General features: G+C 36.8%; 1 protein-coding gene across 2 annotated transcripts in view; it reads right to left on the bottom strand.

Moving 5' to 3' along the window:
- The window catches only part of LOC123679301, a 142639-nt gene that overhangs the window by 54812 nt on the left and 74506 nt on the right, over positions 1 to 13321 (bottom strand). For both annotated transcript variants that reach the window (XM_045616818.1, XM_045616819.1), the window contains one exon: positions 5273 to 5335. The gene's annotated coding sequence lies outside the window, so the exon portion shown is untranslated. The remainder of the gene's footprint in view (positions 1 to 5272; positions 5336 to 13321) is intronic.

Raw genomic sequence — 13321 nt, 5'->3', positions numbered from 1 at the left:
ACCTAACTTACTGAAAAAAATGACATAAGAAATGTCAAAAAATAAAGCACAGTGTTGCTATTATAACCATTTTCATTCCTTGCGGAGAACCCTTATAAGCCGTATATCGATATTCAATTGCTTCATCACCATCAACTATGTACATCATTAGTGTCCCTAGTTCCAACAACAACTAAGTATAGTAAGTAATTTTCTTATTGTCACTCCCCATTTACTTGTCGAACGCATAATGACCTACTCGATCACTTTTATTGAAGAAATAATACACCCTTTCATCCGCTGATGCTTTGGTAAATATGTATTAAGTGTATAGGGTGGTCCAAATTCTTTATCGAGCACTGAGATATATGGAACTGTCGGGTAAAATACACCATATACATACTAGGTTATACATGTCGTGATCCTAATTTCACAACCCTGTTTCAATGACATATGTCACACAGAACTGTCATCCGACGCGTCATGTTTACTTGAAGGTTAGGTTAGGCCCATTCATCATCGAAATGCAACCTCGTCCGAAAATATTGCTATAATATATTGTATAAGTGAAAGTGTTGAAGAGGATCAAAATTTTTCCATTCCCCGGTGCGCTTAATATTTGGGCCTCCCTCACTATGGCGTATTTTGCACCTGAATTTGCATCTCCATTCTTATAAGGTTTATTTGACACAAGAAAAGAACTAAAGAGAGCTGAGCATGGAATTCATAGAACATATGGATTGGATACTTGAACAACAACGATATAATGATGATTTTTCGCTTCGAATTTTCCTAAATGTTAAGAGACCATTACATCCAGAAAAAGTCGATGTATGGTGTGCAATTTGCTCTGATGGTAGAAGATGAAAGCCAAACGGTCAATTCTCATCGCTATAGCGGCCATAGCCAAATGATTACCGATTTTTTTTTGCCAGAAATTAATGATTAATGGGTGTTTTTTTTCGAGGTATATAACTTTAAGTTGGCATTACTGTTCAAGATGGCTACCGATTTAACAGCTGTCAAGTGATTTATTCTCAGTTTCGTTTGGCAATTCATCATGAATAGACTCACGCCTAAACAACGCTTGCAAATAGTGCAATTTCATTTCGAAAATAATGATTCTGTGCGGAATACGTATCGCGCACTACGTCCATTTTATTTTGTTTAGCGATGAAGCGCACTTCTGGTTGAATGGCTACGTCAACAAACAAAACTGCCGCATTTGGAGTGAAGCTTATCCTCAATTGTATGTCGAAACACCGTTACATCCAGAAAACTGACTGTTTGGTGCGCTTTATGGGCTGGTGGAATCATTGGTCCGTACTTCTTCAAAAACGATGATGGCCAGAACGTTACAATCAATGGTGATCGGTATAGAGCCATGATTACTAACTTTTTCATTCCTGAATTGAACAACCATGATGTCCAGGAGCTGTGGTTCCAACAAGACGGCGCAACATGTCACACAGCTCGTGCCACAATCGATTTATTGAAAGACACGTTTGGTGACTGCCTAATTTCACGTTTTGGACCTGTGAATTGGCCTCCAAGATCTTGTGATTTAACACCGCTAGACTACTTTCTGTGTGGCTATGTAAAGTCATTGGTCTATGCGGATAAGCCACAAACCCTTGACCATTTGGAAGACAACATTCGCCGTGTTATTGCCGATATACGGCCACAAATGTTGGAAAAAGTCATCGAAAATTGGACGTCCAGATTGGACTACATCCGAGCCAGCCGTGGCGGTCATATGCCAGAAATCATATTTAAAATGTAATGCCACAAGTATTCTTGCGGATAAATAAAATTCATGCCAATCGAATAATCCATCGTTGTTTTATTGCAATTTAAAGTTCTATAGCACTAAAAAAACATCCTTTAGATGTGGTTCCAGCAATATGGTGCAACAAGGCATACAACACTAACCGTTTTGACTTTAATGCAAAAAAAAGAAAAAAGGACGCATAATTTTTCATTTCGGGGATGTGAATTGGCCACCAAGATCTTGTGATTTATTGCCTTTGGATTTTTTGTCGAGGCGTTATCCGAAGGATGGTGTTTATAATACTCAGACTATTGAGATCTAAAAATCAACATCCGATTATATTGGTGAGATAATGCCCGAAATGTGCCTCACAAGTATCGAGTCCTGTAACCAAGTATCGAGTCCTGTAAGAGATCACGCGTAGGACATTTAAATGATGTATTCCTCAGTTTATCAGGTATAAAATAAACTTTTTTCTTCTTCTTCACATAATGGCAAGGTCCAAGCATCATATTAAAATAATAATTTGATCGATACTCTAAATGGAAGTATGTTTTATTTGCATTTCCATTCGAAACCACACCTTCATATCTCCAATAGAAATGATTCAACTCAAAATGGTAAATGGTAACACTGTTTTGACATTTCAATGTTTATTAGGTTATGTCATTTAGTCATATAAATATACACGCATCAAGAAGGTATACAAATTGTTAAATTGTTTTATCAAAATCAGTGAATGTTGATACACATCAAAGTTGGACTACCCTGTACTGTTCACGTTCACAACGCGTGAAGGTAAAACGATTCGCCTAAAACTAGGACACGATAGTATCTGATACGCAATATATCGATCGATTCCTAGGCAATCTACGATGCGGCCCATACCAGATAGAAAACCCCGGCGACAATGTTTACATTGTATCACAATTGCGTTATCTGTGTTCCGTTTTGATTTCTTGAATGAAATCCACTTAGCAAACTTCATCGTATGTTCGGAATTTCATTGAGAAATATCGTTCCGTGCGACCTCCAAGAGCAACTCGCACTGTTTATTTTCCACTGGTCTATTATTAGAGCTAATAAATTGAAAAATGTGTACTCCTCTTTATACGAAGTGTATTTCGTCGCTGGATGAAAACGAAAGTAATCCCCTGGTACTTTACTGATCAAACAGATAATATTTGAAATAGTGAATATTACAGGATTGTTTCGTCAGATTTCATCAGGTTGTTGTTTAGTCAGTGTTTAGGGTAAATGTTCTTTCTCACTACGTGTGCTGTTTGTAAGATTAACCGATAAATAAATGAACAAAATTATAAACATATTATTGTAATATACAGGGTGTTCTGATTTGTTTCCGACAAACTGAAATGGGTGATAGATCACATCATTTTAAGCAAAAAAGTTCCTATGAACATGGGTCCGGAAATGCTTCGTTTCCGAGATACAGGGTGTTAAAGTTGAAAAAATAATTCGCGTTTTCTTTAATATGTTTTGACTGCTTCGAAATCCTTTCATGAAATTATTCCTATTCAAATATTAAATTTAAATTCATTTTGAAAATTTCTAAGGCGAAATGCATGCGGATTTTTTAGAAGTGGTATGATATGTAATTGTTGTTTTTAAGTGTTCTGAATATTCTGTTTCCTGAAATATTGCGTTGTTGGGATGCTTTACGAATACTGAGTTTTTATTTTCTTCGAAGGTCTGTAAAATCCTATTTCTCTGTAGATGATTTCTTCTTTGTATGATTCGTTCGGGCCTTATGTAACCAATACCATTTTCCTGTATTTGTTGCTAAGCTATTAACTTAGTTAACTATATTTATAATAAATGACATCTGAACCTAACACACTTTAAATCTGTCATTGTGTATAGCCATTTTAAATCTATTGCCCCAACAATTGTTGAATGTAAAACAATCAATCATTCGAAGATGTCATTTTTGCATTCAACAGAACGGTGGACATTTCGAACACCTTCTTTAAAAACTATTATGTTATTTTGTTTTGTTCTAAATTGTTACTTCTAAAAAATATTTAATTTAAAATTATTACAAATTTGTTTCTACATGTTTTAGAGATTACAAAAATATGGATTTGGCTTTACATGCGTTTTTCTCTGAAACGGTTGCCCCTAGCAACTTAAATGAGGTATACCTTTTTTAACTAGAAAAGTCAGAGGAATCGATTTTTTTAGTCCAGAATGACGTACAGGGTAGCACAGAAAAGTTGCAACGGTTTAAAGGGGACGAAATGATTGCCAGTGGCGCCCTCTAGAAAATACAACCAAATCGACCACAAATTTGAATTTCTCACCTCAAATACCCTATGTACCAACTTTCATGCAATTATTTGGAATCAGTCGAAAGATCTTTAAGAAAATGCGAATTATTTTTTCTACTTTAACACCCTGTATCTCGAAAACGAAGCATTTCCGGACCCATGTTCATAGGAACTCTTCTGCTTAAAATGATGTGATCTATCACCCGTTTCAGTTTGTCGGAAACAAATCAGAACACCCTGTATATAGGGTGTTAGTAGATACGACAAACTGCAGGGGCATTCTGCATGAAACAATGATGTCAGTTCTCTATATAGGGTGATTCACTGTAATGGCCTATTAGACGCTTATGCAAAACTAATCATAATTTTGTGCTGAAAATTTGCACGTTGGGGTTTGAGGCAATGATCTTTCTCCTTGAAATATTTTCAAATCTCTACAACTTCCGGTTATACCGGAAACAGACCACTACTTTTTTATTTCAAATTACACACCCAGTATATTATTACATGATTAGATAGCTTATTTGATGACAATTTCAGCAACATGCCATACCTTGGGTATAAACTCAACGATTCATGAGTTATTGGGAAAACAGAGAAAGAAACTAAAATTCGATGTTTCGATAATTAAATTTGACATTCTATGGATTGTAACACCCTGTATCTCAGAATACTGAGCATTTGCGAACAAAAATTATATAGCAAACTGTCACTATTTTACATGCAGAATCATCCCTGAAGTTTGTCTTATTTATTCACTAAAACCCTTAATATAGGCTATTTTACACGTTCAAATTATTCACTAATTGCGGGCATATAAAAAGTGGATATTTTCAATACGCTCAAATATCTCTTGAATGTGCTTCTATTATACTTTCAAGAAATCGTTAAACAACTAATTTCTCCTACAACTGTTATGAAAGATAGCTTTGCTTAACTAAGGATTGCTCATACTGTGAGAAATATTTTTCCTCACAGCTTTTTGCCAACATCACGCTCGATAGACCAATGAAATTTAGGCTTTTGAAAAGTCGTTTCTATGTCACATGTGGAGAGAGTCCTTTTTCTCACTCGTGTGTTAAGACAAATTTCCACCATCGTTAGAAAAGTTGAACTTCTCCCACTTGTTGCGCAATATACTATTGTTGATGCATCAATTATTAATACACTAGTTCATTCGTAAGAAATTCCTAGAAAGTTCGATACTGTAAATTATAGCATTTAAATCACTCACCAATAATTACAATATTTCTCCGGAAAATTCAATGAACCATTCGTGGCATTATCTTATCTCTTTCTGAAAAAAAGGAAATTTCTGTTAATATCTATCGTAAACACGGGATATATCGATAGGATGATATAGATGGTGTTAAGAAACGAATGGGAAAAACACTGCAAATTATACATAATTGTTTATTATGAGTACTTCATTCAATCTCTTGGTTTTTGGAACAAGGATAATCGATCAAAATTTCAAAGAAATTAAACAAAAGATATGGGCATTTTTTATTAACCATCTCTACTATATTGACACTCCCGCACTTCCTTTCTTGAAGGATATGGGGTTCTATCACGTCATTAACATATTGACAGGCCTTCATACTGCATTGGGCGAATACTAAATGAGACCTGCTGCCATAAAAAATAGCACCTTATAGCATAACCCCTACATTGTGGTGCACAAGCCGATCAACTGAAAACTGCACATTTTGACGTTCTCCACATATACGTACCATCCTACATTCCCAAGCATCCTATGCCATCCAAGTCCCAACCTAGTCGTAAGTTACACCAGTCCAAATGTTGCTGCCGATGAAGAACTTTCAGCGGATGCACAAGATGTGGTCGATAGGACTGCAAGCCAAAAGCTCTAATTCTGTGGTAAGCTATACAAAGAATAAGAGAACGTCTTGCATTTCGAAGCCATCGATCTGCTATTGATTTTGTACTCGAAAATTGTTCTCTTAATGCCATTGATCAAATATGGCAGTTCTGGACATCATTTATTTGTCTTGGTCTTCGACATTCTTGGCATTTTCTGAGCAATGCTCGATAACACCGTACTACAGAAGTCTTGTACAGGTTAATACGATTAGCAATTTTTTTGAATAAAAAACCAGCTTCATCTAATCCAATAATGCGAACTTTGTCAAATCCACTCAATTATCGATAAATTGCATGTCAAAACGCAAAGAAGAATACAAAAACAAAAAAATTACAACCAAAAACAATACCGAAATCTACTCAATCTTTCAAGAGATAGGTACACCAGATTTTGTCAATTGTCACAACAAGTAGAACGTCGAATTTTCCATGGCTACTATGTACATTATTTTCAATGTAATTTTAATCAATAAATCAACCTTCAACACACTTCTGCCAAGTTTGTTTAAAAATTCCGACGCCTTCTTGATGTTGCATTTTTAATGTCATAGAGGACATGAATAATACGTATAGAATTTCCTATTCCACAACCGACTTAATCAACAAAACAATATCACGCTACAGCCCCCTATTAAAATACCACGCACTTGAAATTAATCGGACATTACTGGTTACAATTCTCCGTTGCAATTTCCCATTCGAATTATTGAATAATGATACGGAATTATTTCATTGAGACTTCTTATTAACGAAAAGGAACAACAAAGAAACAAACAACATAGTCATTGTTTATTCCGACTTCCTCGATCGTATTCGTCGAATAAATCACTATGAACATACGCGGTCCTGTTTATTATTCACGCGAAATAAACAAGTAGGCTCTGTATTGACATAATTTCCATAGGTATATCCAGGGGAGAGAAATGCGAGGCATATCGAAAAATATGGAAAAATATGTAGTGCGAACGTATCGAGGCTTGGGAAGGTGTTAGATCTGGTTATATTTTATGTATACTAACTGACAAAGAAACTGCAACACCCAGGAGAAGCTGGAGTAAATGACTGAATTCGGAGAAAAAATCGTGGAGGTTTTTTCATGTAAACAATTTTTGTTACTTTAATATTGTAGTCGTTTATTGCAAGTTTTTTAAATTTTACAACAAACCAGCTGTTCGAGGAGATCCAAGGTCGGTGTTCAGTTATTGTTAAAATGCCTAGAGCACGTGTACGCAGAATTTATCGCCAGCTGAGTGAATTTGAAAGAGGTCGAATTATTGGTCTACGGGAGGCGGGGTTGTCATTTCGAAAAATTGCTAAGAGTACGAATAGAAATTCAACTACTGTTATGAGATGTTGTCAAGCGTGGTTTGATAATGCCCAAAATCGAAAAAGAGTAGGCACCGGACGTCGAAGAGGCACAAATTAAGTTCAAGATCGACGTCTAAGACTTATGGCCATTTGAGACCGATTTGCGACAACTCGATCTTTGGCTGATGAGTGATTAGGAGAAAAAGGCCATCCTGTAACTGTCCGAACGGTTTACCGGATAAGGCCTTTTGGACTGCAGCATTATCGACCCCTTCTTGTGTCACCTCTGACAGTTGAGTATCGCCAGCAACGATTACAGTGGTGCAGAGAACGTAAATATTGGAATGGCATGAGGTCGTCTTTTCTGATGAATCTAGATTCTCTTTGGATGCACATGATGGCCGAAGAAGCGTTAGACGACGTCGGGGAGAAAGACGTGAACTTCAGTTTGATGTTGAGCGTCATGTTCATCGGACAGTAAGCGTTATGGTATCGGGTGCTATTGCACATGTAAGTAGGTCAGCTTTAGTCTTTATTTGAGGTAACATGACAGGGCTGTCATACCTTCAAGAAATAGTGGAGCCATATGTTCTCCCTTACCTTAACCGACTCGAGATTCCAATATTTCAGCAAGATAATTTACGACCTCATGTTGCCAGAGTTAGTTTAAACTTTTTCAAAGCGACCCATGTGAATCTTTTGCTATGGCCACCCAGATATTCCGATTTTCCGTCCATAGAACATCATAGGACATCATGGGTAGAAGGTTTGGAAATTTACCCCAGCCCCTACGGACTTTAGCGGGTCTGAGACATGAAGTACAGGTAGCTTGGGATAGTCTCCTCAAGAAGAAATAGACCATCTTATTGCATCAATGCCGAGACGTGTTGGGGAGTGTATAGATAATCGCGATGGGCAAACACATTATTAACAAATTTATTTGAAAAAAATTGTAAACCCGTTTATCTCTGCAAATTTCAAGCATTTACTGTTTTCTATACTATATATGTTTCACCAAAAGAAAAGATTAAAATTTAATCAGATCCATCTGAGTGTTGCATTTTCTTTGTCAGTTAGTATAATTCGACACGATATGAGTACCAATGACGCGGTTGAGAAAAGGCGTCCATATTTGTTTGAATAAGTATCTAAATCATTATAATTGACAGTGATAGATGCGGTCGTTTCGCAGATAAAGATTCGCTTATTTTAAGGGATCACGTGACTTGGTATAGGCCGATTAGGTGAGGTTAGAATTATTCTCTTGTCCGGAAAATCCAAATTCGAATAGGCTATTCGAAAGTATGAAAAATGTTATCCAATTTATAGATATCCTCATAGATTGGGCTTTTAAGAAAAAAAAAACATTAATTCGATTAAGAGATATGTTAATGATACGAAAAAAAATGCCTAAAAACTTGAATGACTTGATTGGATGACGTCAATTAAGACTTGAATTTTGGTTCCTTTGCTTTCACCTACCTTCATCAATGTTTTCATGTTCACTTGTCGATGGAACTATATGTATTATTTTATTATACAAGGTGTCTGAAAACAAAGTTTATATGTAAGAAAGCGATTAATAAAAAAATTGTGGAAAAAATGTTCAAACATGCAATAACAACGTCATTTTTTGACTGACAAGATCATCGAAACGTTCTACTTTTCCTACACCGGAAGGAAAAGTGTTACCTAACAATGATAACTAACAACTATTTTACTTCATGTCTGTAAAAATTAATTTAGCATGACAACCGTAACTAGGCAATTTTCCATTGATGAATCAATTATAACGATCGTTAATATTAATCACATTTAAAGATGGATCTCCTGATTTTTATGTATTTCAAAACGTTTGGGAAAAAAATAACATATTTTATTCGAAGGAGAATTGACCTTTCATGGCTCGTCTTCAATTACTGCTTCACTACGTTCAGCGGGTAACATCATGAAAAGTGACACTTCTCCTGAAATAACACCATTTGGGGATTTATTCCTCAAAAATGATGTCATTCAAATGCATACCCTCACGTTCACGACACTCATTCAATCAAAAATATAAATTCCTGATGACGGTTTGGCAAATATATTCCGTGATGGATCCCAATTTCATTGCTAATATATTTTGTATTAACTGGACCAGACAAGTTGATCTATTAACGTGATCTTTGGATTTAAGGACACCTCACACGTAGAGGTCATAAGACATCAAATCAAGACTGCGGGGTCCAATGAATGTCACCTCTGATAGAGAATAATGATTAAACACATCGTTTAAGTGACGAAAACCTCAAATATTGGACAATGCGCGCTATAGACGCAGAATCACCGTTTCTGCAAAAGTGGCACACGCACAACGCTCGATCCTCTCCCGAGAAACTAAATTCCCAAGGACCAGGCGACTGATTGACACCGATTGGCGATTCGTTGCGTCCAGGCAGTAAGCTGAACAAATAAAGGTTAGCTCTGTGAATGTATCGTAATTCAAAATTCACACCTAACCTCGCTATAATGACCTATTTCCCCAGTTAAAATAACCCCGAAGTCTGTTTAGGTGGATAAATTCCATCTAGGCTAATCTTTCAGCACTGAAAGGCTAATTGGGAGTATTAAAGCTTGGAAACTTGAATAGCTAGTTAGTTGGCGTACGACAGATATCAAATTTACATTAATTAAAGTCTCCCCCAATTATTAGCCATCACTCGGAAGTGAAGATATTTCCAATTACTAACAATTTCCGTTTTGATGGAAAGCAACGGAGATTGGATCGCTGTAATATGGAAATTTTCCATATTTAAAAGCAGAACATGGCGAAAATGAAGATAATAATGTAAGTATTACAATTCAATGCAATATATTATGCTTAAGGGACTAATAAAAAGAGATTAATGGTCATTAACCCCATTTTTCTTCAATTTCTTTGATGAATGGAAAAAATTAGGGAAGCACTGTGGTAAAAAAAAATTTGGAAATGAATGAACGAACGCTCAAATCCTGCTTCACGTTAGTGCATTTTTGAGCTTTCCGATTTAATCGAAAATTAAGCTGATGCAAGATGCATACAGTGAATGGATTGCGCATCCGAGAGATGATTCTGACACAATTATATGGTCTCCATAGTGCAATTGGCGTATTAATGGGCAAAATTCAACTAGAAGTTCAGTAAACATGGCCGTCCAAAATTTTGTTTCAAGATCATTTAAAAACTGGAGATTCCAATAATAGCTGCATTATTGATTTGTTATAGTTAGGGTTAGAACTATTCAGAGGGGCACTATGGGGATATCGAAAATCGTTAGTAATACAGGGTGGCTTGATTACAAAAAAGTTGCGTAATTTAGGAATTAGTATGTTGGTGTCAACAGATCCAAAATATCTCCAATGATACGAGTATATAGTCATTTTATAGTGATTTGTACCAATAAATACCATTATCATTATTCCCGTGATATCTCGAAAAAACTTAAAATCGAGATTTCCTTTTTGTTCTGTATAACTCATTTGTTTCTGGAGATAACTTCACGAAATTCGGTTTGTAGCCATTATCCAATATAGAGATTCTAATGGCGTCGTCAGATTTTTTTCTGTTTTCCATTGTTTCAGATAATCAAATTCTTTTCATGGACATTGGTTTTCCTCATGAGGTGATAAAGAAAAAATACACTCATCCCCAAATAGCGCACCTTTTTTGTAACTTAAACCACCCTGTATTTCCAAAGGTTTTCGATATCTCTGTAGTGCCCCTCTAAATAGTTCTAACCCTGTATAATCTACAATTACCTGATTTAACATTTTTCATAAGGTCGAGGTATTTTCCTATTCCTAAATTTTCCTATTTAATAAAAGAAGAAGACTAAACCACAGAGGTTATTCCAGACTTGACTACCCAAGAAACAAACAACAATTTCAAAGGGGCTCCAATATTCCCGCCGCAAATCTCAACGTTTTTCCCAATAAACAAATCGAACTCTCCGTTGCAAAAATACCGAACCATAATTATGATCTAGAGCGTAATAAAAACAGGAGACGCGCTTGTTTTTCAACGTACAGTTTACGTAAACGACACAACGATGTATCTATATAGGACCGAAGGCCTCTTCCCAGAATTGTTTACAATGTATTTTCCTTCGAATCCTGTGAATCACTCCAAATATTATGGTATCTGGTGCACCAAACGCTGCTTGAGGTTCATTGCAGCGCCGAAAAATATTTACTTGGCCTATTTTTAAAACGCGACGGCCTCTAGATGTTCTCCGCCAATGAAAGAGCCTTTGATGACTTTCAGCGGAATCCGAATAGATAATTATTATTGTTGTTTACATCTGACCGATTTTAACGGTGGTCTTTTTGTGGCTCAGCGCGCGTAGACGAAATGAATCCAGGTCGATATCTGCATTCTGGATCGGACGTTCGGTAAACACACGTGAATGTAGGAAGACCGTACGGTCGAATCGACAGTCTAAATAGGTTAGGTGATCCGGTGGATAAATGAAGGGTTATCCATTTTGCGATCCCGAAAGTAAACGTGAATACATTGGCGTACAACTTTGCTTCCGCCGTATTTTTCCGAAATTCAAGGCTTTATTGTAAAAAACTGGTTATACATTTATGATTCGAAGTATTGTCCATCACTGGTCACTTCTTTCTCACATCTTTCGGGTAGTGTACGAATCCCGCGTTGAAAAAACTGGTCATCTTTTGAAGCGATCCACGAATCGAACCTATTTTTGACTTCATCATAAGATGCTGGTTAGCCATGCAGTGTGTCATTGTTCTAAACAAGTGACAGTCCGAGGGAGCAACGTCTGGAGAATATAGTGGGTGGGATAGGACTTCCATGTCAATGTTTCCAAGTAAGTTGACCACTTTCGCAACATAGGGTCGAGCATTGTCATGCTGTAAAATCACTTTATAATGTCTCTCGTTGTATTGGGGCCGTTTGTCTTTCAATGCTCGGCTCAAACGTATTAATTACGACCGAAAACGATCGCCTGTGATTGTTTCAGTTGGTTTTAACAACTCATAATACACTACGCCGAGCTGGTTCCACCAAATACTAAGCATGACCTTGAAACCGTGAATATTCGGTTTAGCCGTCGACGTGGAAGCATGGCCGGGATATCCTCATGATTTTCTGCGCTTGGGATAATCGTAATGAACCCATTTTTCGTCTTCAGTCACAATACGATGCAGATATCCCTTTCGTCTATGCCTTGCAAGCAGATGTTCACAAGCGAAATAATTTCCTTGTTTCTGAATCATTCCCATGACTTTCAGGCGTTTTGAGATGGCTTGCTGCGTCACTCCCAATGATCCTGCCAATTCTAGTTACGTTTGACACGAGTCTTGATCAAGTAATGCCTCCAATTCTCTATCTTCTAAAACCTTTTCTCTTTCACCGCTATGCTGGTCTTCGACGTCAAAATCACTGTTTTTGAAGCGTTGAAACATCCCTCGGCACGTTCTATCACAAATAGCGGTCTCACCATAGGTATTTGAGAGCATTCGATGAGCCTCGTCCGCAAATTTCTTCATATTAAAGCGGAAAATTAAAACATCGCGCAAATGACGAAAATTCGGCTCACAAGCTGGCATGTTTAATCGAGAATAACTTTATGATGCAGACACAAATAGACTAATACTTCGATGGAGTTTTATGTTCACAAATACCTAAGCTTATTGTATGAAATATGCGATCTATTTATTTCGACTACCACTTACCACCACTGCCATCTATTGCAAAACGGCGGAAGCAAATTTGTGATCTCCAACAATACTCCTTGTGAGGTAATTTTCGATGACTCGCCAGCACATTTCGGGCAATATCTCATCACTAACTTGACTGATGTTGGTTTTCTGATCGTCAATGGTATGAGGATTATCTACACGAACACATCCTTCGCATGACCCCATAAAAAAACCAGAGGCGATGAATCACAAATCTAGGTGGCCAATTCACTTCCATGAAAAGAGAAATTACGCGTCCTTTCTACTCTTGAAATGAGGCCAAAATGGGTCGCGTTGTGTGGCTTGTTGCACCATTTTGCTGAGTTAAACCTTCTTTATTTTCGAAGAAGTACGAGCTAATAAC

The sequence above is a fragment of the Harmonia axyridis genome, chromosome 4 (genome assembly GCF_914767665.1).
Source record: "Harmonia axyridis chromosome 4, icHarAxyr1.1, whole genome shotgun sequence".
Lineage (NCBI taxonomy): Eukaryota > Metazoa > Arthropoda > Insecta > Coleoptera > Coccinellidae > Harmonia > Harmonia axyridis.
The sequence above is the reverse complement of the archived record's forward strand: the minus strand, read 5'-3'. Positions and strand labels throughout refer to the sequence as shown.